The 24334-nt window shown below is 47.7% G+C and overlaps 6 non-coding genes across 6 annotated transcripts; 3 read left to right on the top strand and 3 right to left on the bottom strand.

The window, feature by feature from the left end:
- Positions 1-287: 287 nt before the first annotated feature.
- Positions 288-361, top strand: TRNAT-AGU (transfer RNA threonine (anticodon AGU)). The gene has a single exon. It is a non-coding gene; the product is annotated as a tRNA-Thr (tRNA).
- Positions 362-965: 604 nt separating this feature from the next.
- TRNAS-GCU (transfer RNA serine (anticodon GCU)) lies at positions 966-1047 on the bottom strand. The gene has a single exon. It is a non-coding gene; the product is annotated as a tRNA-Ser (tRNA).
- A 447-nt stretch (positions 1048-1494) lies between these two features.
- On the top strand, positions 1495-1568 carry TRNAT-AGU (transfer RNA threonine (anticodon AGU)). The gene has a single exon. It is a non-coding gene; the product is annotated as a tRNA-Thr (tRNA).
- A 604-nt stretch (positions 1569-2172) lies between these two features.
- On the bottom strand, positions 2173-2254 carry TRNAS-GCU (transfer RNA serine (anticodon GCU)). The gene has a single exon. It is a non-coding gene; the product is annotated as a tRNA-Ser (tRNA).
- A 447-nt stretch (positions 2255-2701) lies between these two features.
- TRNAT-AGU (transfer RNA threonine (anticodon AGU)) lies at positions 2702-2775 on the top strand. Its single transcript has one exon. It is a non-coding gene; the product is annotated as a tRNA-Thr (tRNA).
- A 604-nt stretch (positions 2776-3379) lies between these two features.
- TRNAS-GCU (transfer RNA serine (anticodon GCU)) lies at positions 3380-3461 on the bottom strand. Its single transcript has one exon. It is a non-coding gene; the product is annotated as a tRNA-Ser (tRNA).
- Positions 3462-24334: the final 20873 nt, after the last annotated feature.

Here is a 24334-nt window from a genome sequence, read left to right as displayed (position 1 = left end):
AATAAACCAGTGCTCAGGGTTTTAATACCAACTTTTCAATCATTCCTAATTTTTCCTCCATTGGCCCTGCCGTGGAATTCCTTCAATCCGCCTATTTTGTGTCATAACTTGGAAGAAAAATAAGTCCCAAATTAAAGCTGGACTTCATGACTGAGAATTACATCCTGTTCCTCGTTTCTGTGTGCATGGAATGAAACTCAACTCAATGTTGTCTTGCTAAGTTAACCACTTGAAAGTTTTGATTGGTGCTGACATCTTCCCTAGATTTCATAGGCTTTCCAGCTTGTGGTGCTGTGGCTTAGTTGGTTAAAGCGCCTGTCTAGTAAACAGGAGATCCTGAGTTCGAATCTCAGCAGTGCCTTGTTTTCATCATCTGAAAAACAAACTTCCTATCTCAAAAATGGGAATTTCACTTGCGTAAAACCTCAAATTTACCTTGGCTGCGTCTCTACTGATAGTGCAATTGTGAGATTAAGAATTTCTTCTGTATAGGGGCCAAAAAGGAAGGAAGATGGCATCAAGCATAACAACATAAAACCAGTGGATTTTGTCTTTAGCTTAGTTGGTCAAAGCGCCTGTTTAGTAAACAGAAAATCTTGATTTCGAATGTCAGCAGTGCTTTTCTTTCTTCACCTCAGTTTGGGCCATTTTAGCCAAAAAAAGAGGACTTTTGTTCTTGTATGACATTAAACCTGTCTTTACCACAGTCCTAACATAGTGCAGTTGAGAGAAAAAAATCTCTGCTGTCGAAGTGCTTAAAAAGGAATTAGATGATATAATTTTCTTTAGAGAATAAAGGATGCATCAAGCATTAAAAGATAAAACCAGTGGAATTACACTTCTGACTCTGCAAAGTTTGATAGCAGCTTTCTTAAAAAGGAAGATAAACTTTCAAGCTTGAAGTATCTACCGCTTGGGCTAGAAAAGAAATCAAAACAATACAATGTGTAACAAGCAGATTAAACCGACGAGGATGGGATTCAAACCCATGCATGCAGAGCACAATGGATTAGCAGTCCATCGCCTTAACCACTCGGCCACCTCGTCTACATGGCGCTCATGCGCTAAGGAGATAAGATGTAATGATTATTTTTACCAGTCAGTGTGCTTTCTCTGAAGATTTTATGTCAGCTTTTGTCAGAGTGGCCTTATATTATCTCCTACAGTGTCTATTTTTTAAAGTTAGATTGGGGCAAACTCTGTAGGAAATAAACCAGTGCTCAGGGTTTTAATACCAACTTTTCAATCATTCCTAATTTTTCCTCCATTGGCCCTGCCGTGGAATTCCTTCAATCCGCCTATTTTGTGTCATAACTTGGAAGAAAAATAAGTCCCAAATTAAAGCTGGACTTCATGACTGAGAATTACATCCTGTTCCTCGTTTCTGTGTGCATGGAATGAAACTCAACTCAATGTTGTCTTGCTAAGTTAACCACTTGAAAGTTTTGATTGGTGCTGACATCTTCCCTAGATTTCATAGGCTTTCCAGCTTGTGGTGCTGTGGCTTAGTTGGTTAAAGCGCCTGTCTAGTAAACAGGAGATCCTGAGTTCGAATCTCAGCAGTGCCTTGTTTTCATCATCTGAAAAACAAACTTCCTATCTCAAAAATGGGAATTTCACTTGCGTAAAACCTCAAATTTACCTTGGCTGCGTCTCTACTGATAGTGCAATTGTGAGATTAAGAATTTCTTCTGTATAGGGGCCAAAAAGGAAGGAAGATGGCATCAAGCATAACAACATAAAACCAGTGGATTTTGTCTTTAGCTTAGTTGGTCAAAGCGCCTGTTTAGTAAACAGAAAATCTTGATTTCGAATGTCAGCAGTGCTTTTCTTTCTTCACCTCAGTTTGGGCCATTTTAGCCAAAAAAAGAGGACTTTTGTTCTTGTATGACATTAAACCTGTCTTTACCACAGTCCTAACATAGTGCAGTTGAGAGAAAAAAATCTCTGCTGTCGAAGTGCTTAAAAAGGAATTAGATGATATAATTTTCTTTAGAGAATAAAGGATGCATCAAGCATTAAAAGATAAAACCAGTGGAATTACACTTCTGACTCTGCAAAGTTTGATAGCAGCTTTCTTAAAAAGGAAGATAAACTTTCAAGCTTGAAGTATCTACCGCTTGGGCTAGAAAAGAAATCAAAACAATACAATGTGTAACAAGCAGATTAAACCGACGAGGATGGGATTCAAACCCATGCATGCAGAGCACAATGGATTAGCAGTCCATCGCCTTAACCACTCGGCCACCTCGTCTACATGGCGCTCATGCGCTAAGGAGATAAGATGTAATGATTATTTTTACCAGTCAGTGTGCTTTCTCTGAAGATTTTATGTCAGCTTTTGTCAGAGTGGCCTTATATTATCTCCTACAGTGTCTATTTTTTAAAGTTAGATTGGGGCAAACTCTGTAGGAAATAAACCAGTGCTCAGGGTTTTAATACCAACTTTTCAATCATTCCTAATTTTTCCTCCATTGGCCCTGCCGTGGAATTCCTTCAATCCGCCTATTTTGTGTCATAACTTGGAAGAAAAATAAGTCCCAAATTAAAGCTGGACTTCATGACTGAGAATTACATCCTGTTCCTCGTTTCTGTGTGCATGGAATGAAACTCAACTCAATGTTGTCTTGCTAAGTTAACCACTTGAAAGTTTTGATTGGTGCTGACATCTTCCCTAGATTTCATAGGCTTTCCAGCTTGTGGTGCTGTGGCTTAGTTGGTTAAAGCGCCTGTCTAGTAAACAGGAGATCCTGAGTTCGAATCTCAGCAGTGCCTTGTTTTCATCATCTGAAAAACAAACTTCCTATCTCAAAAATGGGAATTTCACTTGCGTAAAACCTCAAATTTACCTTGGCTGCGTCTCTACTGATAGTGCAATTGTGAGATTAAGAATTTCTTCTGTATAGGGGCCAAAAAGGAAGGAAGATGGCATCAAGCATAACAACATAAAACCAGTGGATTTTGTCTTTAGCTTAGTTGGTCAAAGCGCCTGTTTAGTAAACAGAAAATCTTGATTTCGAATGTCAGCAGTGCTTTTCTTTCTTCACCTCAGTTTGGGCCATTTTAGCCAAAAAAAGAGGACTTTTGTTCTTGTATGACATTAAACCTGTCTTTACCACAGTCCTAACATAGTGCAGTTGAGAGAAAAAAATCTCTGCTGTCGAAGTGCTTAAAAAGGAATTAGATGATATAATTTTCTTTAGAGAATAAAGGATGCATCAAGCATTAAAAGATAAAACCAGTGGAATTACACTTCTGACTCTGCAAAGTTTGATAGCAGCTTTCTTAAAAAGGAAGATAAACTTTCAAGCTTGAAGTATCTACCGCTTGGGCTAGAAAAGAAATCAAAACAATACAACGTGTAACAAGCAGATTAAACCGACGAGGATGGGATTCGAACCCATGCATGCAGAGCACAATGGATTAGCAGTCCATCGCCTTAACCACTCGGCCACCTCGTCTACATGGCGCTCATGTAAACAGGAGATCCTGAGTTCGAATCTCAGCAGTGCCTTGTTTTCATCATCTGAAAAACAAACTTCCTATCTTAAAAATGTGAATTTCACTTGCGTAAAACCTCAAAATTTACCTTTGCTGCTTAGTTAGTGTTGAGCGATACACTCCGATATCGGCCGATACCGGCAAAGTATCGGATCTCGCCAAAGTATCGGATTTCGCCGATTCCGATACCCGATCCCAATGCAAGTCAATGGGACGAAAATATCGGAATTAAAATAAACCCTTTCTTTCCTTGTAGGTTCATTCTACATGCAGGAAAACAACTAAGAATAATGTAGGATGTATTGGGGGAGGTGGCGGAGACATTAAAGGCATAGAGGTGGCCCAATCAAATAGAATAGCAGGAATTTTAATTTTTTTTAAAGACGTTCGGAGTTACAAAGATATTGACTATGTTAAGATTTGTTTTATTTTGTCAGATATTGATGTTTCACTACTTCCATGCCCTTCACCTTCATTTTTACTTCTCCGACACTTTCTTCTTCATCATCCTCAGCAGCAGCATCTTTGACATCAACTTCTTCTTCACCTTATTCATCTTCTTCTTCATCTTCTACCTATTATTTTTTTGTTACATTGTTCATATTCTTTTTATTTAACTATTATTCTTCTCCATATTCAAGTTCTTCATCAAATTCTTATTTGTGACAGGCATTCCCGTAGTTGTTATCTATAAAAGTTTGAAGATTACACCTTTCGTTCTGCCTGTCACAAAAGAGTTACATTTGTCCGCGTTCAGTTTGGCCTGCAGCATCAGGCTTTATCCAGGGGCACCACGAGGAGGAACGGACTCACCCCCATACACTGCTTAGTCTTCTTCTGCTTATAATTTAGATAATATCTTTTGCTCTGATATTTAGTGTTATGCTTAATGTTCTTCTGCTCTTTGTTCTGCAGCCTCTTGTTCTTGTGCTTCTTGGTCTCCCATGTCGTCGTCGTCGTCTCCAGGGTCGTCGTCATCTCAGTGGTTGTCGTCTCTGGTGTCATCGTCATCTTAGGGGTGGTCTTCCGGGTCATCGTCTTTAGGGTCTTGAACTTGGAAATGTAGCAGAAGGTACAAGAAGGCTGAGAAAATGCCAAGAAACAGCTGATGGAACTGGAACTCGGATGGCTGCCCGAAGGTCCAAGAGCCAATGGAACTACCGAGGACCAGCTGACGTTACTGGAACCCGGTTACTAAGCAGGAGGTACCCGTGCCTGAAAGCACTACCAAGGACCACCTGACGTTGGTGGAACTCGGATACCCAGAGGGAGGCACCTAAGCCAAAGGCTCTGCCCGGAACCAGCTGACGGTACTGGAACCAGGATGGGGAGCAGAAGGTACAAGAGCAAAAGACACTGCCGAGAACCAGCTGACGGTACTGGAACCCGGATGGGTAGCCGAAGGTCCAAGAGCCAATGGAACTACCGAGGACCAGCTGACGTTACTGGAACCCAGTTACTAAGCAGGAGGTACCCGTGCCTGAAAGCACTACCAAGGACCACCTGACGTTGGTGGAACACGGATACCCAGAGGGAGGCACCTAAGCCAAAGGCTCTGCCCGGAACCAGCTGATGGTACTGGAACCAGGATGGGGACCTATTCAAGCTTGTCTTCTTAGAGCCCCAACTAGTGGTGTTGGAGCAAAGGGTCAGCAGGGGGAGCAGAGTGTAGGCCGAAGCCTGGACTGGAGGCATTTGGAGGTCTGTTGTGTCTGCGTGGCATTTGCAGGACACAATGCAGGCTACACAGCAGGGGAAAAGCTGGCAGTGCTGAACCCCACTGACACATTGGCGGGTGTTTTGCTATGTGCAGCCAGCACTTCCGGGCGCCAACTGGCGTTGTTAGAGCCCGGGGTCAGCAGGAGCAGGGGGAGCAGAGTGTAGGCCGAAGCCTAATTTAACCAATTTTAAAGGTAACCTTTAACCCCCCCTCAGGGGTTACAAACTAGAAGAGACACACCTTGGCCAGCAGTAATGCTGCACAAGTCAAAGGTTGCTCTTTTAAATTTTGTTCCTTGCACACGCTGAATGAAACACGTATGACATTTAGCCCCTTATACAGTCAAACTGTCTTGGAGGCGGGAGTTTCCTTCGTAATGAGATGCAGCCCAGCTGTCAAAAATCCCACCTTGGAGCTGGGCGCAGCCTCCTGTGCATCGTTATTTGCTGTACAGGAGTCTGCGCTGTCGTGTTATCCCTTGGCCTGCGCTGTTAGCGCTGCCCGTCTTCTGACATCATTTAATGTCGGCCGGTGCAGTTCGCGATGCCCATGAATCTCAGCCCCGCAGTGTCTTTACATTGTTTCACACTGCGGGGCTGGGATTCATGGCCTTGCGCAGTACATATGTTCGCCTCTCACTCGTGTCCTTACACATGCTACAGACTGTGCGGCATCAGCTGATCCCTTATCGCATGCCACGGCCATGAAGCCGTACAGTCTGAAGAAGGCGGAAGGAGATGAGTGACAGGCAAAGATATGCATTGCTCATGCCCATCAATCACACCCTCGCAGTCAAAATAAATAAGACACCGAGTGGCGTCGTGTCGGGCAGGGCGGCCGCAGAGGCGCAGCCAGCCAAACAATGATGTGAGAAGACGGGCAGCGCTACCAAGGGGGGTGCAGTGTGTCATTACAAAGGAAAGTCACACCTGAGGGACGTTTTAATGGTCTCAGGGGACACATTTTAGACGTGTTGCGTTTGGCGTGTGCAAGGAGAGTAACTTAATGAGCCACCTTGTACAAATGCAGCATTACTGCTGTACAAGGTGGCTGTTATACATGCCAATGCCTGGGGTAGGGGGACAGGTTCCCTTCAATTTCAGTTCTTGTGTCTGCGTGGCGTTTGCAGGACACGATGCCGGCTACACAGCAGGGGAACAGCTGGCGTTGCTGAACCCCACTGACACATTGGTGAGGAGTTTTTCTCTGTGCAGCCAGCACTTCTGGGACCCAACTGGCATTGTTAGAGCCCAGGGTCAGCAGGAGGAGTAGAGGGAGCATAGTGTAGGCCAAAGCCTGCACTGGCGGCAGCTTTGTGTCTGCGTGGCTTTTGCAGGACACGTTGTCAGCTACACAGCAGGGGAACAGCTGGCGGTGCTGAACCCCACTGGCACATTGGCGAGGTGTTTGGCTCTGTGCAGCCAGCACTTCTGGGCCCCAACTGGCGTTGTTAGAGCCCAGGGTCAGCAGGAGGAGAGGGAGCAGAGTGTATGCCGAAGCCTGCACTGGCGGCAGCTTTAGGTCTGTTGTGTCTGCGTGGCGTTTGCAGGACACGTTGCCGGCTACACAGCACACAGCAGGGGAACAGCTGGCGTTGCTGAACCCCACTGACACATTGGCGAGGTGTTTTTCTCTGTGCAGCCAGCACTTCCGGGCACCAATTGGCGTTGTTAGAGACCAGGGTCAGCAGGAGCAGAGGGAGCAGAGTGTAGGCTGAAGCCTAATTGAACCAATTTTAAAGGTAACCTTTAACCCCCCCTCAGGGGTTACAAACTAGAAGAGCCACACCTTGGGAAGCAGTAATGCTGCACAAGTCAAAGGTTGCTCTTTTAAATTTTCTTCCTTGCACACACTGAAAGAAACATGTATAACATTTAGTGTTGTGAATTTACCTTTTGGCTCCCTCTAGTGGCTACTAGTGATTTTACTCTGGGTATGTCTATCATCCTTTGTATGCTCACCTGGGTCGTTAGGTCAGGGGTGTTGCTATATAAGCTCCCTGGACCTTCAGTTCTATGCCTGGCAACGTTGATATCAGAGCTAATCTGTAGTGCTCTTGTCTACTGATCCTGGTTCCTGCTTGATTAAGCTAAGTCTGCTTTCTTGCTTTTTGCTATTCGTTTTTGTTTGCATTTTTGTCCAGCTTGTATATTATCTGTATCCTGACCTTGCTGGAAGCTCTAGGGTGGCTGGTGTTCTCCCCCCGGCCGTTAGACGGTTCGGGGGTTCTTGAATCTCCAGCGTGGATTTTGATAGGGTTTTTGTTGACCATATAAGTTATCTTACTACATTCTGCTATTAGTAAGTGGGCCTCTCTTTGCTAAACCTAGTTCATCTCTGTGTTTGTCATTTCCTCTTACCTCACCGTTATTATTTGTGGGGGGCTTGTATCCTACTTTTGGGGTCTTTTTCTCTGGAGGCAAGAGAGGTCTTTGTTTTCCTCTTCTAGGGGTAGTTAGCTCTCCGGCTGGTGCGAGACATCTAGCGACCAACGTAGGCATGTTCCCCAGCTACTTCTAGTGTTGGCGTTAGGAGTAGATATATGGTCAACCCAGTTACCACTGGCCTATGAGCTGGATTTTTGAACTTTGCAGACTTGCTGATATCTCTGAGACCCTCGCCATTGGGGTCATAACAGTTTGCCAGGCCAGTATTAAATGTTAAATGCATTGCAGAAGCGGGATTACAAGAAAGAAAGTTCTGAGTTTTTTTTGTTTTTTTTTTCTCTCTCTCATTTTTTTTTCTTTTCCCCTTCACCTCTGAGTGGCTTGTGATTGCTGCAGACATGAATGTCCAGACCTTGATTACAAGTGTGGACCAGCTTGCTGCTTGTGTGCAGGGCATACAAGATTATGTTACCAGAAATCCTATGTCAGAACCTAAGATACCGATTCCTGAACTGTTTTCCGGAGATCGATTTAAGTTTAGAAATTTCAGGAATAATTGTAAATTGTTTTTGTCCCTGAGACCCTGTTCCTCTGGAGACTCCGCTCAGCAAGTGAAAATTGTTATTTCTTTTTTACGGGGCGACCCTCAGGATTGGGCTTTCTCGCTGGCGCCAGGAGATCCGGCATTGCCTGATATTGATGCGTTTTTTCTGGCGCTCGGTTTGCTTTATGAGGAACCCAATCTTGAGATTCAGGCAGAAAAAGCCTTGCTGGCTATGTCTCAGGGCCAGGACGAGGCTGAAGTGTATTGCCAAAAATTTCGGAAATGGTCCGTGCTGACCCAGTGGAACGAGTGTGCATTGGCTGCAAATTTTAGAAATGGCCTTTCTGAAGCCATTAAGAATGTGATGGTGGGTTTTCCCATTCCCACAGGTCTGAATGATTCCATGGCTCTGGCAATTCAAATTGACCGGCGGTTGCGGGAGCGCAAAACCGCAAATTCCCTCATGGTGTTATCTGAACAGGCACCTGATTTAATGCAATGTGATAGAATCCTGACTAGAAATGAGCGGAAAATTCATAGACGCCAGAATGGCTTGTGTTACTACTGTGGTGATTCTACACATGTTATCTCAGCATGCTCTAAGCGTCTTACTAAGGTTGTTAGTCCTGTCGCCATTGGTAATTTGCAACCTAAGTTTATTCTATCTGTAACTTTGATTTGCTCACTGTCATCGTATCCTGTCATGGCGTTTGTGGATTCAGGTGCTGCCCTGAGTCTTATGGATCTGTCATTTGCCAAGCGCTGCGGTTTTGTTCTTGAGCCATTAGAAAATCCTATCCCTCTTAGGGGTATTGATGCTACGCCATTGGCAGAAAATAAACCGCAGTTTTGGACACAGGTTACCATGTGCATGACTCCTGAACATTGGGAGGTGATACGTTTTCTTGTTCTGCATAAGATGCATGATTTGGTTGTTTTGGGTTTGCCATGGTTACAGACCCATAATCCAGTCTTGGACTGGAAGGCAATGTCAGTGTCAAGTTGGGGCTGTCATGGAATTCATGGAGATTCCCTGCCCGTGTCTATTGCTACTTCTACGCCTTCGGAAGTTAAGGCGTATTTGTCTGATTATCAGGATGTCTTCAGCGAGTCTAGGTCAAGTGCATTGCCTCCTCATAGGGAATGTGACTGTGCAATAGATTTGATTCCAGGCAGTAAGTTTCCTAAGGGAAGACTGTTTAATCTGTCGGTACCTGAACATACCGCGATGCGTTCATATATCAAGGAGTCTCTGGAGAAGGGGCATATCCGTCCTTCTTCTTCCCCTCTTGGTGCGGGATTCTTTTTTGTGGCCAAAAAGGACGGATCTTTGAGGCCTTGTATTGACTATCGGCTTTTAAATAAGATCACTGTCAAATTTCAGTATCCTTTGCCGCTGTTGTCAGACTTGTTTGCCCGGATTAAAGGTGCCAAGTGGTTCACCAAGATAGACCTTCGTGGTGCGTACAACCTTGTGCGCATTAAGCAAGGAGATGAATGGAAAACCGCATTCAATACGCCCGAAGGTCATTTTGAGTACTTAGTGATGCCATTTGGGCTCTCTAATGCACCTTCAGTTTTTCAGTCCTTTATGCATGACATTTTCCGGAAGTATCTGGATAAATTTTTGATCGTTTATCTGGATGATATTCTGGTTTTTTCTTATGATTGGGACTCGCATGTGGAGCAGGTCAGGATGGTTTTCAAGATTTTGCGTGAAAATTCTTTGTTAAAGGCTCAAAGTGTCTCTTTGGTGTACAGAAGGTTCCCTTTTTAGGGTTCATTTTTTCCCCTTCTGCTGTGGAGATGGACCCAGTCAAGGTCCGAGCTATTCATGATTGGACTCAACCCTCGTCAGTTAAGAGTCTTCAGAAGTTCTTGGGTTTTGCTAACTTCTACCGTCGTTTTATCGCTAATTTTTCTAGCGTTGTTAAACCGTTGACGGATATGACCAAGAAAGGCTCTGATGTGGCTAACTGGGCTCCTGCTGCCGTGGAGGCTTTCCAAGAGTTGAAACGCCGGTTTACTTCGGCGCCTGTTTTGTGCCAGCCTGACATCTCACTTCCCTTTCAGGTTGAGGTGGATGCTTCGGAGATTGGGGCAGGGGCCGTTTTGTCGCAGAGAGGTCCTGGTTGTTCTACTATGAGACCTTGTGCCTTTTTCTCTAGGAAGTTTTCGCCGGCAGAGCGAAATTATGATGTGGGCAATCGGGAGTTGTTGGCCATGAAGTGGGCATTTGAGGAGTGGCATCATTGGCTCGAGGGTGCTAAGCATCGTGTGGTGGTCTTGACTGATCACAAAAATCTGATGTACCTCGAGTCTGCTAAACGCCTGAATCCTAGACAGGCCCGCTGGTCATTGTTTTTCTCCCGTTTTGACTTTGTGGTCTCTGTTGTGAATTTGGTTTCTGGGCTCCCCCAGTGGTCACTGGTGGTACTGAACTTGTGTGCTTCATCCCCTCTGTTCACCTGTTTCCATCAGGTTGTGGGAGTTTTCTATTTAGCCTTGCTGCTCAGTCATTTCTATGCCGGCCAACAATGTTACCAGAAGCCTTTCTGTTGCATGTTCCTGCTCCTAGACTACTATCAGCTAAGTTGGACTTTTAGTCCTAAGTTTGTTTTGCATTTTTGTTCCAGTTCTCTGTGATTGAATATTTCTGAGGCTGGAAGCTCTTGTGAGCTGAAATTGCCACTCTGGTGTCATGAGTTGATATTAGAGTCTTAAAGCAATTTCAGGATGGTGTTTTGAAAGGGTTTTCAGCTGACTGTGAAGTTCCCTTTTCTGTCTTCCTACTATCTAGTAAGCGGACCTCATTTTGCTAAACCTATCTTCATACTTCGTATGTCAATTTCCTCTACAATCACCGACAATATATGTGGGGGCTACTGTCTGCCTTTTGAGGAAAATTTCTCTAGAGGTAAGCCAGGTCTGTATTTTCCTCTGCTAGGGTCAGTCAGTCCTCCGGCTGGCGCTGGGCGTCTAGGGATAAAACGTAGGCACGCTACCCGGCCACTGTTAGTTGTGCGGTAGGTTTAGCTCACAGTCAGCTCGAGTTCCCATCTTCCAAGAGCTAGTCATTTTGTATGCTTTACTACGTTCTCTTGCCATTGAGAACCTTGACAGTTTGGCCGGCCAAGGGATAAAATAATTGGCAGAAGAAAGGAGAGAAAAGAAGTCTGCAGAGAATTTTTTTTTTTTTCCTGAGTTTGCTCATTAGTTGATTCACTTGCATCTCTGCTTACTGCAGCCTTCGTCTCTCTCTCCTTCTAATCCTTGAATGGTTCTGATTTCACCTGATTAAAATGGATCCTCAGAGTTTAGCTACAGATTTGAATAATCTCGCTATGAAGGTTCAAAGTTTACAGGATTTTGTAATTCATGCTCCTATATCTGAACCTAGAATTCCTTTACCTGAATTTTTCTCCGGGGATAGATCTCGCTTCCAGAATTTCAAACATAATTGTAAATTATTTTTGTCTCTGAGATCTCGCTCCGCTGGAGATCCTGCACAGCAGGTCAGGATTGTAATTTCCTTGCTCCGGGGCGACCCTCAGGATTGGGCATTTGCTTTGGCACCAGGGGATCCTGCGTTGCTCAATGTGGATGCGTTTTTCCTGGCTTTGGGGTTGCTTTATGAGGAACCTCATTTAGAGATTCAGGCTGAAAAAGCCTTGATGGCCCTGTCTCAGGGGCAAGATGAGGCTGAAATATACTGCCAAAAATTTCGTAAGTGGTCTGTGCTTACTCAGTGGAATGAGTGCGCCCTGGCGGCGAACTTCAGAGAGGGTCTCTCTGATGCCATTAAAGATGTTATGGTGGGGTTCCCTGTGCCTACAGGTCTGAATGAGTCCATGACAATGGCTATTCAGATTGATCGGCGTTTGCGGGAGCGCAAACCTGTGCACCATTTGGCGGTGTCTACTGAGAAGGCGCCAGAGATTATGCAATGTGATAGAATTCTGTCCAGAAGCGAACGACAGAATTTTAGGCGAAAAAATGGGTTATGCTTCTATTGTGGCGATTCAACTCATGTTATATCAGCATGCTCTAAACGTACTAAGAAGGTTGATAAGTCTGTTTCAATTGGCACTTTACAGTCTAAGTTTATTCTATCTGTGACCCTGATTTGCTCTTTATCGTCTATTACCGCGGACGCCTATGTCGACTCTGGCGCCGCTTTGAGTCTTATGGATTGGTCCTTTGCCAAACGCTGTGGGTTTAATTTAGAGCCTCTGGAAGTTCCTATACCTCTGAAGGGTATTGACTCCACGCCATTGGCTAGTAATAAACCACAATACTGGACACAAGTAACTATGCGTATTAATCCGGATCACCAGGAGATTATTCGCTTCCTTGTGTTGTATAATCTACATGATGTGTTGGTGCTTGGATTGCCATGGCTGCAATCTCATAACCCAGTCCTCGACTGGAAAGCAATGTCTGTGTTAAGCTGGGGATGTCAGGGGACTCATGGGGACGTACCTTTGGTTTCCATTTCGTCATCTATTCCCTCTGAGATTCCGGAATTTTTGTCTGATTATCGTGACGTTTTTGAGGAGCCTAAACTTGGTTCACTACCTCCGCACAGAGATTGCGATTGTACTATAGATCTGATTCCGGGCAGTAAGTTTCCAAAGGGTCGTTTATTTAATCTATCTGTGCCTGAACATGCTGCTATGCGGGAATATTTTAAGGAGTCCTTGGAAAAGGGACATATTCGTCCTTCGTCATCTCCCTTAGGAGCCGGTTTTTTCTTTGTATCTAAAAAAGATGGCTCTTTGAGGCCGTGTATTGATTATCGGCTTTTGAATAAAATCACGGTTAAATATCAGTATCCTTTGCCACTGCTTACTGATTTGTTTGCTCGAATAAAGGGGGCCAAGTGGTTCTCTAAGATTGATCTTCGTGGGGCGTATAATTTAGTGCGAATTAAGCAGGGGGATGAGTGGAAAACCGCATTTAATACGCCTGAGGGTCATTTTGAGTATTTGGTAATGCCTTTTGGTCTTTCAAATGCCCCTTCAGTCTTTCAGTCTTTTATGCATGACATTTTCCGTGAATATTTGGATAAATTTATGATTGTGTATCTGGATGATATTTTGATTTTTTCGGATGACTGGGACTCTCATGTCCAACAGGTCAGGAGGGTTTTTCAGGTTTTGCGCTCTAATTCCTTGTGTGTAAAGGGTTCTAAGTGTGTTTTTGGGGTTCAAAAGATTTCGTTTTTGGGGTACATTTTTTCCCCCTCTTCCATTGAGCTGGACCCTGTCAAGGTTCAGGCTATTTGTGATTGGACGCAACCCTCTTCTCTTAAGAGCCTTCAGAAGTTTTTGGGCTTTGCTAATTTTTATCGTCGATTTATAACTGGTTTTTCTGATGTTGCTAAGCCGTTGACTGATTTGACTAAGAAGGGTGCTGATGTTGCTGATTGGTCCCCTGCTGCTGTGGAGGCCTTTCGGGAGCTTAAGCGCCGCTTTTCTTCCGCCCCTGTATTGCGTCAGCCTGATGTTACTCTTCCTTTTCAGGTTGAGGTCGATGCTTCAGAAATCGGAGCTGGGGCGGTTTTGTCGCAGAAAAGTTCCGACTGCTCTGTGATGAGACCTTGCGCGTTCTTTTCTCGTAAATTTTCGCCCGCTGAGCGAAATTATGATATTGGTAATCGGGAGCTCTTGGCTATGAAGTGGGCTTTTGAGGAGTGGCGTCATTGGCTTGAGGGGGCTAGACATCAGGTGGTGGTATTGACCGACCACAAGAATTTGATTTATCTTGAGTCTGCCAGGCGCCTGAATCCTAGCTGGTCGTTATTTTTCTCTCGGTTTAATTTTGTGGTTTCTTACCTACCGGGTTCTAAAAATGTGAAGGCGGATGCCCTTTCTAGGAGTTTTGAGCCTGATTCCCCTGGTAATTCTGAACCTACAGGTATCCTTAAGGATGGAGTGATATTATCTGCTGTTTCCCCAGACTTGCGACGGGTCTTGCAGGAGTTTCAGGCGGATAGACCTGATCGTTGCCCGCCTGGTAGACTGTTTGTTCCGGATGATTGGACCAGTAGAGTCATCTCGGAGGTCCATTCTTCTGCGTTAGCTGGTCATCCTGGAATCTTTGGTACCAGGGATTTGGTGGCTAGGTCCTTCTGGTGGCCTTCCCTGTCGCGAGATGTGCGAGGTTTTGTGCAGTCTTGTGATGTTTGTGCTCGGGCCAAGCCTTGTTGTTCTCGGGCTAGTGGATTGTTGTTATCTTTGCCTATTCCAAAGAGGCCTTGGACTCACATCTCCATGGATTTTATTTCTGATCTCCCTGTTTCTCAGAAGATGTCTGTCATCTGGGTGGTGTGTGACCGTTTCTCTAAGATGGTCCATTTGGTCCCCTTGCCTAAATTGCCTTCCTCATCCGAGCTGGTTCCTCTGTTTTTTCAAAATGTGGTTGGCTTGCATGGTATTCCGGAGAATATCGTTTCTGACAGGGGAACCCAATTCGTGTCTAGATTTTGGCGAGCATTCTGTGCTAGGATGGGCATTGATTTGTCTTTTTCGTCTGCTTTCCATCCTCAGACTAATGGCCAGACCGAGCGAACTAATCAGACCTTGGAGACTTATTTGAGGTGTTTTGTGTCTGCGGATCAGGATGATTGGGTTGCCTTTTTGCCCTTGGCGGAGTTTGCCCTCAATAATCGGGCTAGTTCTGCCACCTTGGTTTCTCCTTTCTTCTGTAATTCGGGGTTTCATCCTCGTTTCTCTTCCGGTCAGGTGGAGTCTTCAGATTGTCCTGGAGTGGATGCTGTGGTGGAGAGGTTGCATCAGATTTGGGGGCATGTGGTGGACAATTTGAAGTTGTCCCAGGAGAAGACTCAGCAGTTTGCCAACCGCCGTCGTCGTGTTGGTCCTCGTCTTTGTGTTGGGGACTTGGTGTGGTTGTCTTCTCGTTTTGTCCCTATGAAGGTTTCTTCTCCTAAGTTTAAGCCTCGGTTCATCGGCCCGTACAAGATATTGGAGATTCTTAACCCTGTGTCCTTTCGTTTGGACCTCCCTGCATCTTTTTCTATTCATAATGTCTTCCATCGGTCATTGTTGCGCAGGTATGAGGTACCGGTTGTGCCTTCCGTTGAGCCTCCTGCTCCGGTGTTGGTTGAGGGTGAGTTGGAGTACGTTGTCGAGAAGATCTTGGACTCCCGTGTTTCCAGACGGAGACTTCAGTATCTGGTCAAGTGGAAGGGCTACGGTCAGGAGGATAATTCTTGGGTGACAGCCTCTGATGTTCATGCCTCCGATTTGGTCCGTGCCTTTCATAGGGCTCATCCTGATCGCCCTGGTGGTTCTGGTGAGGGTTCGGTGCCCCCTCCTTGAGGGGGGGTACTGTTGTGAATTTGGTTTCTGGGCTCCCCCGGTGGTCACTGGTGGTACTGAACTTGTGTGCTTCATCCCCTCTGTTCACCTGTTTCCATCAGGTTGTGGGAGTTTTCTATTTAGCCTTGCTGCTCAGTCATTTCTATGCCGGCCAACAATGTTACCAGAAGCCTTTCTGTTGCATGTTCCTGCTCCTAGACTACTATCAGCTAAGTTGGACTTTTAGTCCTAAGTTTGTTTTGCATTTTTGTTCCAGTTCTCTGTGATTGAATATTTCTGAGGCTGGAAGCTATTGTGAGCTGAAATTGCCACTCTGGTGTCATGAGTTGATATTAGAGTCTTAAAGTAATTTCAGGATGGTGTTTTGAAAGGGTTTTCAGCTGACTGTGAAGTTCCCTTTTCTGTCTTCCTACTATCTAGTAAGCGGACCTCATTTTGCTAAACCTATCTTCATACTTCGTATGTCAATTTCCTCTACAATCACCGACAATATATGTGGGGGCTACTGTCTGCCTTTTGGGGAAAATTTCTCTAGAGGTAAGCCAGGTCTGTATTTTCCTCTGCTAGGGTCAGTCAGTCCTCCGGCTGGCGCTGGGCGTCTAGGGATAAAACGTAGGCACGCTACCCGGCCACTGTTAGTTGTGCGGTAGGTTTAGCTCACAGTCAGCTCGAGTTCCCATCTTCCAAGAGCTAGTCATTTTGTATGCTTTACTACGTTCTCTTGCCATTGAGAACCTTGACAGGTCTCGTATTTACCAGGTTCTAAGAATGTGAAGGCCGATGCTCTGTCTAGGAGCTTTGTGCCTGATGCTCCTGGATTCGCTGAACCTGAGGGTATTCTTAAGGAAGGAGTTATCTTGTCAGCTATTTCTCCAGATCTGCGACGTGTGTTGCAGAGATTTCAGGCTGGTAGGCCTGACTCTTGTCCACCTGACAGATTGTTTGTGCCTGCTAAATGGATCAGCAGAGTCATTTCCGAGGTTCATTCCTCAGTGTTGGCAGGGCACCCGGGAATTTTTGGCACCAGAGATCTGGTGGCCAGGTCCTTTTGGTGGCCTTCCTTGTCAAGGGATGTGCGGTCATTTGTGCAGTCCTGTGGTACTTGTGCTCGAGCTAAGCCTTGCTGTTCTCGTGCCAGCGGGTTGCTCTTGCCCTTGCCTGTCCCGAAGAGACCTTGGACACACATCTCTATGGATTTCATTTCGGATCTTCCGGTGTCTAAGGGCATGTCTGTCATCTGGGTGATATGTGATCGTTTCTCCAAGATGGTCCATCTGGTTCCTTTGCCTAAGCTGCCTTCCTCTTCTGATTTGGTTCCTGTGTTCTTCCAGAACGTGGTTCGTTTGCACAGCATTCCTGAGAATATTGTGTCGGACAGAGGATCCCAGTTTGTGTCCAGGTTCTGGCGATCCTTTTGTGGTAGGATGGGCATTGATTTGTCGTTTTCGTCCGCTTTTCATCCACAGACTAACGGACAAACGGAACGAACTAATCAGACTCTGGAGGCGTATTTGAGGTGTTTTGTCTCTTCTGATCAGGATGATTGGGTGACCTTCTTGCCGTTGGCTGAATTTGCCCTTAATAATCGGGCTAGTTCTGCCACCTTGGTTTCGCCATTTTTCTGCAACTCCGGTTTCCATCCTCATTTTTCCTTGGGACATGTGGAGCCTTCTGACTGTCCTGGAGTGGATTCTGTGGTGGATAGGTTGCAGCGGATCTGGAATCATGTGGTGGACAACTTGAAGTTGTCACAGGAGAAGGCTCAGCGTTTTGCCAACCGCCGCCGCGGTGTGGGTCCCCGACTTCGTGTTGGGGATTTGGTATGGCTGTCTTCTCGATTTGTTCCTATGAAGGTCTCCTCTCCCAAATTTAAGCCTTGATTCATTGGTCCTTACAAGATATTGGAGATCCTTAATCCTGTATCCTTTCGCCTGGATCTTCCGGTGTCGTTTGCCATTCACAACGTATTTCATAGGTCCTTGTTGCGGCGGTACGTTGTGCCTGTGGTTCCTTCTGCTGAGCCTCCTGCTCCGGTGTTGGTTGAGGGCGAGTTGGAGTACGTGGTGGAGAAGATCTTAGATTCTCGTCTCTCCAGGCGGAGGCTTCAGTACCTGGTCAAGTGGAAGGGCTATGGTCAGGAGGATAATTCCTGGGTGGTCGCCTCTGATGTGCATGCGGCCGATTTAGTTCGTGCCTTTCATGCCGCTCATCCTGATCGCCCTGGTGGTCTTGGTGAGGGTTTGGTGACCCCTCACTAAGGGGGGGTACTGTTGTGAATTTACCTTTTGGCTCCCTCTAGTGGCTACTAGTGATTTTACTCTGGGTATGTCTATCATCCTTTGTATGCTCACCTGGGTCGTTAGGTCAGGGGTGTTGCTATATAAGCTCCCTGGACCTTCAGTTCTATGCCTGGCAACATTGATATCAGAGCTAATCTGTAGTGCTCTTGTCTACTGATCCTGGTTCCTGCTTGATTAAGCTAAGTCTGCTTTCTTGCTTTCTGCTATTCGTTTTTGTTTGCATTTTTGTCCAGCTTGTATATTATCTGTATCCTGACCTTGCTGGAAGCTCTAGGGTGGCTGGTGTTCTCCCCCCGGCCGTTAGACGGTTCGGGGGTTCTTGAATCTCCAGCGTGGATTTTGATAGGGTTTTTGTTGACCATATAAGTTATCTTACTACATTCTGCTATTAGTAAGTGGGCCTCTCTTTGCTAAACCTAGTTCATCTCTGTGTTTGTCATTTCCTCTTACGTCACCGTTATTATTTGTGGGGGGCTTGTACCCTACTTTTGGGGTCTTTTTCTCTGGAGGCAAGAGAGGTCTTTGTTTTCCTCTTCTAGGGGTAGTTAGCTCTCCGGCTGGCGCGAGACATCTAGCGACCAACGTAGGCATGTTCCCCGGCTACTTCTAGTGTTGGCGTTAGGAGTAGATATATGGTCAACCCAGTTACCACTGCCCTATGAGCTGGATTTTTGAACTTTGCAGACTTGCTGATATCTCTGAGACCCTCACCATTGGGGTCATAACAATTTAGCCCCTTATACAGTCAAACTGTCTTGGAGGTGGGAGTTTCCTTCTTAATGAGAAGCATCCCAGCTGTCAAAAATACCACCTTGGTGCTGGGCGCAGCCTCCTGAGCGTCGTTATTTGCTGTACAGGAGTCTGCGCTGTCGTGTTATCCCTTGGCCTTGCGCTGTTAGCGCTGCCCGTCTTCTGACATCTTTTAATGTCGGCCGATGCGATTCGCGATGCCCATGAATCTCAGCCCCGCAGTGTCTTTTTACATTGTTTCACACTGCGGGGCTGGGATTCATGGCCTTGCGCAGTACATATGTTCGCCTCTCACTCGTGTCCTTACACCTGCTACAGACTGTGCGGCGTAAGCTGATCCCTTATCGCATGCCACGGCCATGAAGCCGTACAGTCTGAAGAAGGCGGAAGGAGATGAGTGACAGGCGAAGATATGCACTGCTCATGCCCGTCAATCACACCCTCGCAGTCAAAACAAATAAGACACCGAGGGGTGTTGTGTCGGGCAGGACGGCCGCAGAGGCGCAGCCAGCCAAACAATGATGTGAGAAGACAGGCAGCGCTACCAAGGGGGGTGCAGCGTGTCATTACAAAGGAAAGTCACACCTGAGGGACGTTTTAATGGTCTCAGGGGACACATTTTAGACGTGTTGCGTTTGGCGTGTGCAAGGAGAGTAACTTAATGAGCCACCTTGTACAAATGCAGCATTACTGCTGTACAAGGTGGCTGTTATACATGCCAACGCCTGGGGTAGGGGGACAGGTTCCCTTCAATTTCAGTTCTTGTGTTTGCGTGGCGTTTGCAGGACACGATGCCGGCTACACAGCAGGGGAACAGCTGGCGTTGCTGAACCCCTCTGACACATTGGCGAGGTGTTTTTCTCTGTGCAGCCAGCACTTCTGGGCCCCAACTGGCGTTGTTAGAGCCCAGGGTCAGCAGGAGGAGTAGAGGGAGCATAGTGTAGGCCGAAGCCTGCACTGGCGGCAGCTTTGTGTCTGCGTGGCTTTTGCAGGACATGTTGCCAGCTACACAGCAGGGGAACAGCTAGCGGTGCTGAACCCCACTGACACATTGGCGAGTTGTTTGGCTCTGTGCAGCCAGCACTTCTGGGCCCCAACTGGCGTTGTTAGAGCCAAGGGTCAGCAGGAGGAGAGGGAGCAGAGTGTAGGCCGAAGCCTGCACTGGCGGCAGCTTTAGGTCTGTTGTGTCTGCGTGGCGTTTGCAGGACACGTTGCCGGCTACACAGCAGGGGAACAGCTGGCTTTGCTGAACCCCACTGACACATTGGCGAGGTGTTTTTCTCTGTGCAGCCAGCACTTCCGGGCACCAACTGGCGTTGTAGAGCCCAGGGTCAGCAGGAGCAGAGGGAGCAGAGTGTAGGCCGAAGCCTAATTGAACCAATTTTAAAGGTAACCTTTAACCCCCCTCAGGGGTTACAAACTAGAAGAGCCACACCTTGGGCAGCAGTAATGCTGCACAAGTCAAAGGTTGCTCTTTTAAATTTTGTTCCTTGCACACGCTGAAAGAAACACGTATAACATTTAGCCCCTTATACAGTCAAACTGTCTTGGAGGCGGGAGTTTCCTTCTTAATGAGACGCAGCCCAGCTGTCAAAAATACCACCTTGGTGCTGGGCGTAGCCTCCTGAGCGTCGTTATTTGCTGTACAGGAGTCTGCGCTTTTGTGTTATCCCTTGGCCTTGCGCTGTTAGCGCTGCCCGTCTTCTGACATCATTTAATGTCGGCCGGTGTGGTTCGCGATGCCCATGAATCTCAGCCCCGCAGTGTCTTTACATTGTTTCACACTGCGGGGCTGGGATTCATGGCCTTGCGCAGTACATATGTTCGCCTCTCACTCGTGTCCTTACACCTGCTACAGACTGTGCGGCGTCAGCTGATCCCTTATCGCATGCCACGGCCATGAAGCCGTACAGTCTGAAGAAGGCGGAAGGAGATGAGTGACAGGCGAAGATATGCACTGCTCATGCCCGTCAATCACACCCTCGCAGTCAAAATAAATAAGACACCGAGGGGTGTTGTGTCGGGCAGGGCGGCCACAGAGGCGCAGCCAGCCAAACAATGATGTGAGAAAACGGGCAGTGCTACCAAGGGGGGTGCAGCATGTCATTACAAAGGAAAGTCACACCTGAGGGATGTTTTAATGGTCAGGGGACACATTTTAGACGTGTTGCGTTTGGCGTGTGCAAGGAGAGTAACTTAATGAGCCACCTTGTACAAATGCAGCATTACTGCTGTACAAGGTGGCTGTTATACATGCCAACGCCTGGGGTAGGGGGGCAGGTTCCCTTCAATTTCAGTTCTTGTGTCTGCGTGGCGTTTGCAGGACACGATGCCGGCTACACAGCAGGGGAACAGCTGGCGTTGCTGAACCCCACTGACACATTGGCGAGGTGTTTTTCTCTGTGCAGCCAGCACTTCTGGGCCCCAACTGGCGTTGTTAGAGCCCAGGGTCAGCAGGAGGAGCAGAGGGAGCATAGTGTAGGCCAAAGCCTGCACTGGTGGCAGCTTTGTGTCTGCGTGGCTTTTGCAGGACACGTTGCCAGCTACACAGCAGAGGAACAGCTGGCGGTGCTGAACCCCACTGACACATTGGCGAGGTGTTTTGCTCTGTGCAGCCAGCACTTCGGGGCCCCAACTGGCATTTTTAGAGCCCAGGGTCAGCAGGAGGAGAGGGAGCAGAGTGTAGGCCGAAGCCTGCACTGGCGGCAGCTTTAGGTCTGTTGTGTCTGCATGGCGTTTGCAGGACACGTTGCCGGCTACACAGCAGGGGAACAGCTGGCGTTGCTGAACCCCACTGACACATTGGCGAGGTGTTTTTCTCTGTGCAGCCAGCACTTCCGGGCACCAACTGGCGTTGTTAGAGCCCAGGGTCAGCAGGAGCAGAGGGAGCAGAGTGTAGGCCGAAGCCTAATTGAACCAATTTTAAAGGTAACCTTTAACCCCCCCTCAGGGGTTACAAACTAGAAGAGACACACCTTGGGCAGCAGTAATGCTGCAGAAGTCAAAGGTTGCTCTTTTAAATTTTGTTGCTTGCACACGCTGAAAGAAACACGTATAACATTTAGCCCCTTATACAGTCAAACTGTCTTGGAGGCGGGAGTTTCCTTCTTAATGAGACGCAGCCCAGCTGTCAAAAATACCACCTTGGTGCTGGGCGCAGCCTCCTGAGCGTCGTTATTTGCTGTACAGGAGTCTGCGCTGTCGTGTTATCCCTTGGCCTCGCGCTGTTAGCGCTGCCCGTCTTCTGACATCATTTAATGTCGGCCGGTGCGGTTCGCGATGCCCATGAATCTCAGCCCCGCAGTGTCTTTACATTGTTTCACACTACGGGGCTGGGATTCATGGCCTTGCGCAGTACATATGTTCGCCTCTCTCTCGTGTCCTTACACCTGCTACAGACTGTGCGGCGTCAGCTGATCCCTTATCGCATGCCACGGCCATGAAGCCGTACAGTCTGAAGAAGGCGGAAGGAGATGAGTGACAGGCGAAGATATGCACTGCTCATGCCCATCAATCACACCCTCGCAGTAAAAATAAATAAGACACCGAGGGGCGTTGTGTCGGGCAGGGTGGCCGCAGAGACGCAGCCAGCCAAACAATGATGTGAGAAGATAGGCAGCGCTACCATGGGGGGTGCAGCGTGTCATTACAAAGGAAAGTCACACCTGAGGGACGTTTTAATGGTCTCAGGGGACACATTTTAGACGTGTTGCGTTTGGCGTGTGCAAGGAGAGTAACTTAATGAGCCACCTTGTAGAAATGCAGCATTACTGCTGTACAAGGTGGCTGTTATACATGCCAACGCCTGGGGTAGGGGGACAGGTTCCCTTCAATTTCAGTTCTTGTGTCTGCGTGGCTTTTGCAGGACACGTTGCCAGCTACACAGCAGGGGAACAGCTGGCGTTGCTGAACCCCACTGACACATTGGTGAGGTGTTTTGCTCTGTGCAGCTAGCACTACCGGGCACCAACTGGCAGTGTTAGAGCCCAGGGTCAGCAGGAGGAGAGGGAGCATAGTGTAGGCCGAAGCCTGCACTGGCGGCAGCTTTGTGTCTGTGTGGCTTTTGCAGGACACGTTGCCGGCTACACAGCAGGGGAACAGCTGGCGGTGCTGAACCCCACTGACACATTGGCAGGTGTTTTGCTCTGTGCAGCCAGCACTTCCGGGCACCAACTGGCGTTGTTAGAGCCCAGGGTCAGCAGGAGCAGAGGGAGCAGAGTGTAGGCCGAAGCCTAGTTGAACCAATTTTAAAGGTAACCTTTAACCCCCCCTCAGGGGTTGCAAACTAGAAGAGCCACACCTTGGGCAGCAGTAATGCTGCCCAAGTGAAAGGTTGCTCTTTTAAATTTTGTTCCTTGCACACGCTGAATGAAACACGTATGACATTTAGCCCCTTATACAGTCAAACTGTCTTGGAGTCGGGAGTTCCCTTCGTAATGAGACGCAGCCCAGCTGTCAAAAATCCCACCTTGGAGCTGGGCGCAGCCTCCTGAGCATCGTTATTTGCTGTACAGGAGTATGCGCTGTCGTGTTATCCCTTGGCCATGCGCTGCCCGGCTTCTGACATCATTTCATGTTGGCCGTTGCGGTTCGCGATGCCCATGAATCCCAGCCCCAAAGTGTCTTTACATTGTTAAAACACTGCGGGGCTGGGATTCATGGCCTTGCGCAGTACATATGTTCGCCTCTCACACTTGGGTCCTTACACCTGCTTCAGACTGTGCGGCGTCAGCTGATCCCTTATCGCATGCCACGGCCATGAAGCCGTGCAGTCTGAAGAAGGCGGAAGGAGATGAGTGACAACAGGCAAAGATATGCACTACTCATGCCCGTCAATCACACCCTCGCAGTCAAAATAAATAAGACACCGAGGGGCGTTGTGTCGGGCAGGGCGGCCGCAGAGGTGCAGCCAGCCAAACAATGATGTCAGAAGACGGGCAGCGCTACCAAGGGGGTTGCAGCGTGTCATTACAAAGGAAAGTCACACCTCAGGGACGTTTTAATGGTCTGAGGACACATTTGAGACGTGTTCAGTTCCACATTTGCAAGGAGAATAAGTTTATGAGCCACCTTGCACACATGCAGCATTACTGCTGTACAAGGTGGCTGTAAAACATACAAACGCCTGGGGAGGGGGGACAGGTTCCCTTCAATTTCAGTTCTTGTGTCTGCGTGGCTGTTGCAGGACACAATGCCGGCTACACAGCAGGGGAACAGCTGGCGGTGCTGAACCCCACTGACACATTGGCGAGGTGTTTGGCTCTGTGCAGCTAGCACTACTGGGCACCAACTGGCGGTGTTAGAGCCCAGGGTCAGCAGGAGGAGTAGAGGGAGCAGAGTGTAGGCCGAAGCCTGCACTGGCGGCAGCTTTGTGTCTGCGTGGCTTTTGCAGGACACGATGCCGGCTACACAGCAGGGGAACAGCTGGCGGTGCTGAACCCCACTGACACATTGGCGAGGTGTTTGGCTCTGTGCAGCCAGCACTTCCGGGCCCCAACTGGTGTTGTTAGAGCCCAGAGTCAGCAGGAGGAGTAGAGGGAGCAGAGTGTAGGCCGAAGCCTGCACTGGCGGCAGCTTTGTGTCTGCGTGGCTTTTGCAGGACACGATGCCGGCTACACAGCAGGGGAACAGCTGGCGGTGCTGAACCCCACTGACACATTGGCGAGGTGTTTGGCTCTGTGCAGGCAGCACTTCCGGGCCCCAACTGGCGTTGTTAGAGCCCAGGGTCAGCAGGAGGAGTAGAGGGAGCACAGTGTAGGCCAAAGCCTGCACTGGCGGCAGCTTTGTGT

Source organism: Ranitomeya variabilis, chromosome 7 (assembly GCF_051348905.1).
Source record: "Ranitomeya variabilis isolate aRanVar5 chromosome 7, aRanVar5.hap1, whole genome shotgun sequence".
Lineage (NCBI taxonomy): Eukaryota > Metazoa > Chordata > Amphibia > Anura > Dendrobatidae > Ranitomeya > Ranitomeya variabilis.
This window is presented reverse-complemented; position numbering and strand designations above follow the sequence as displayed.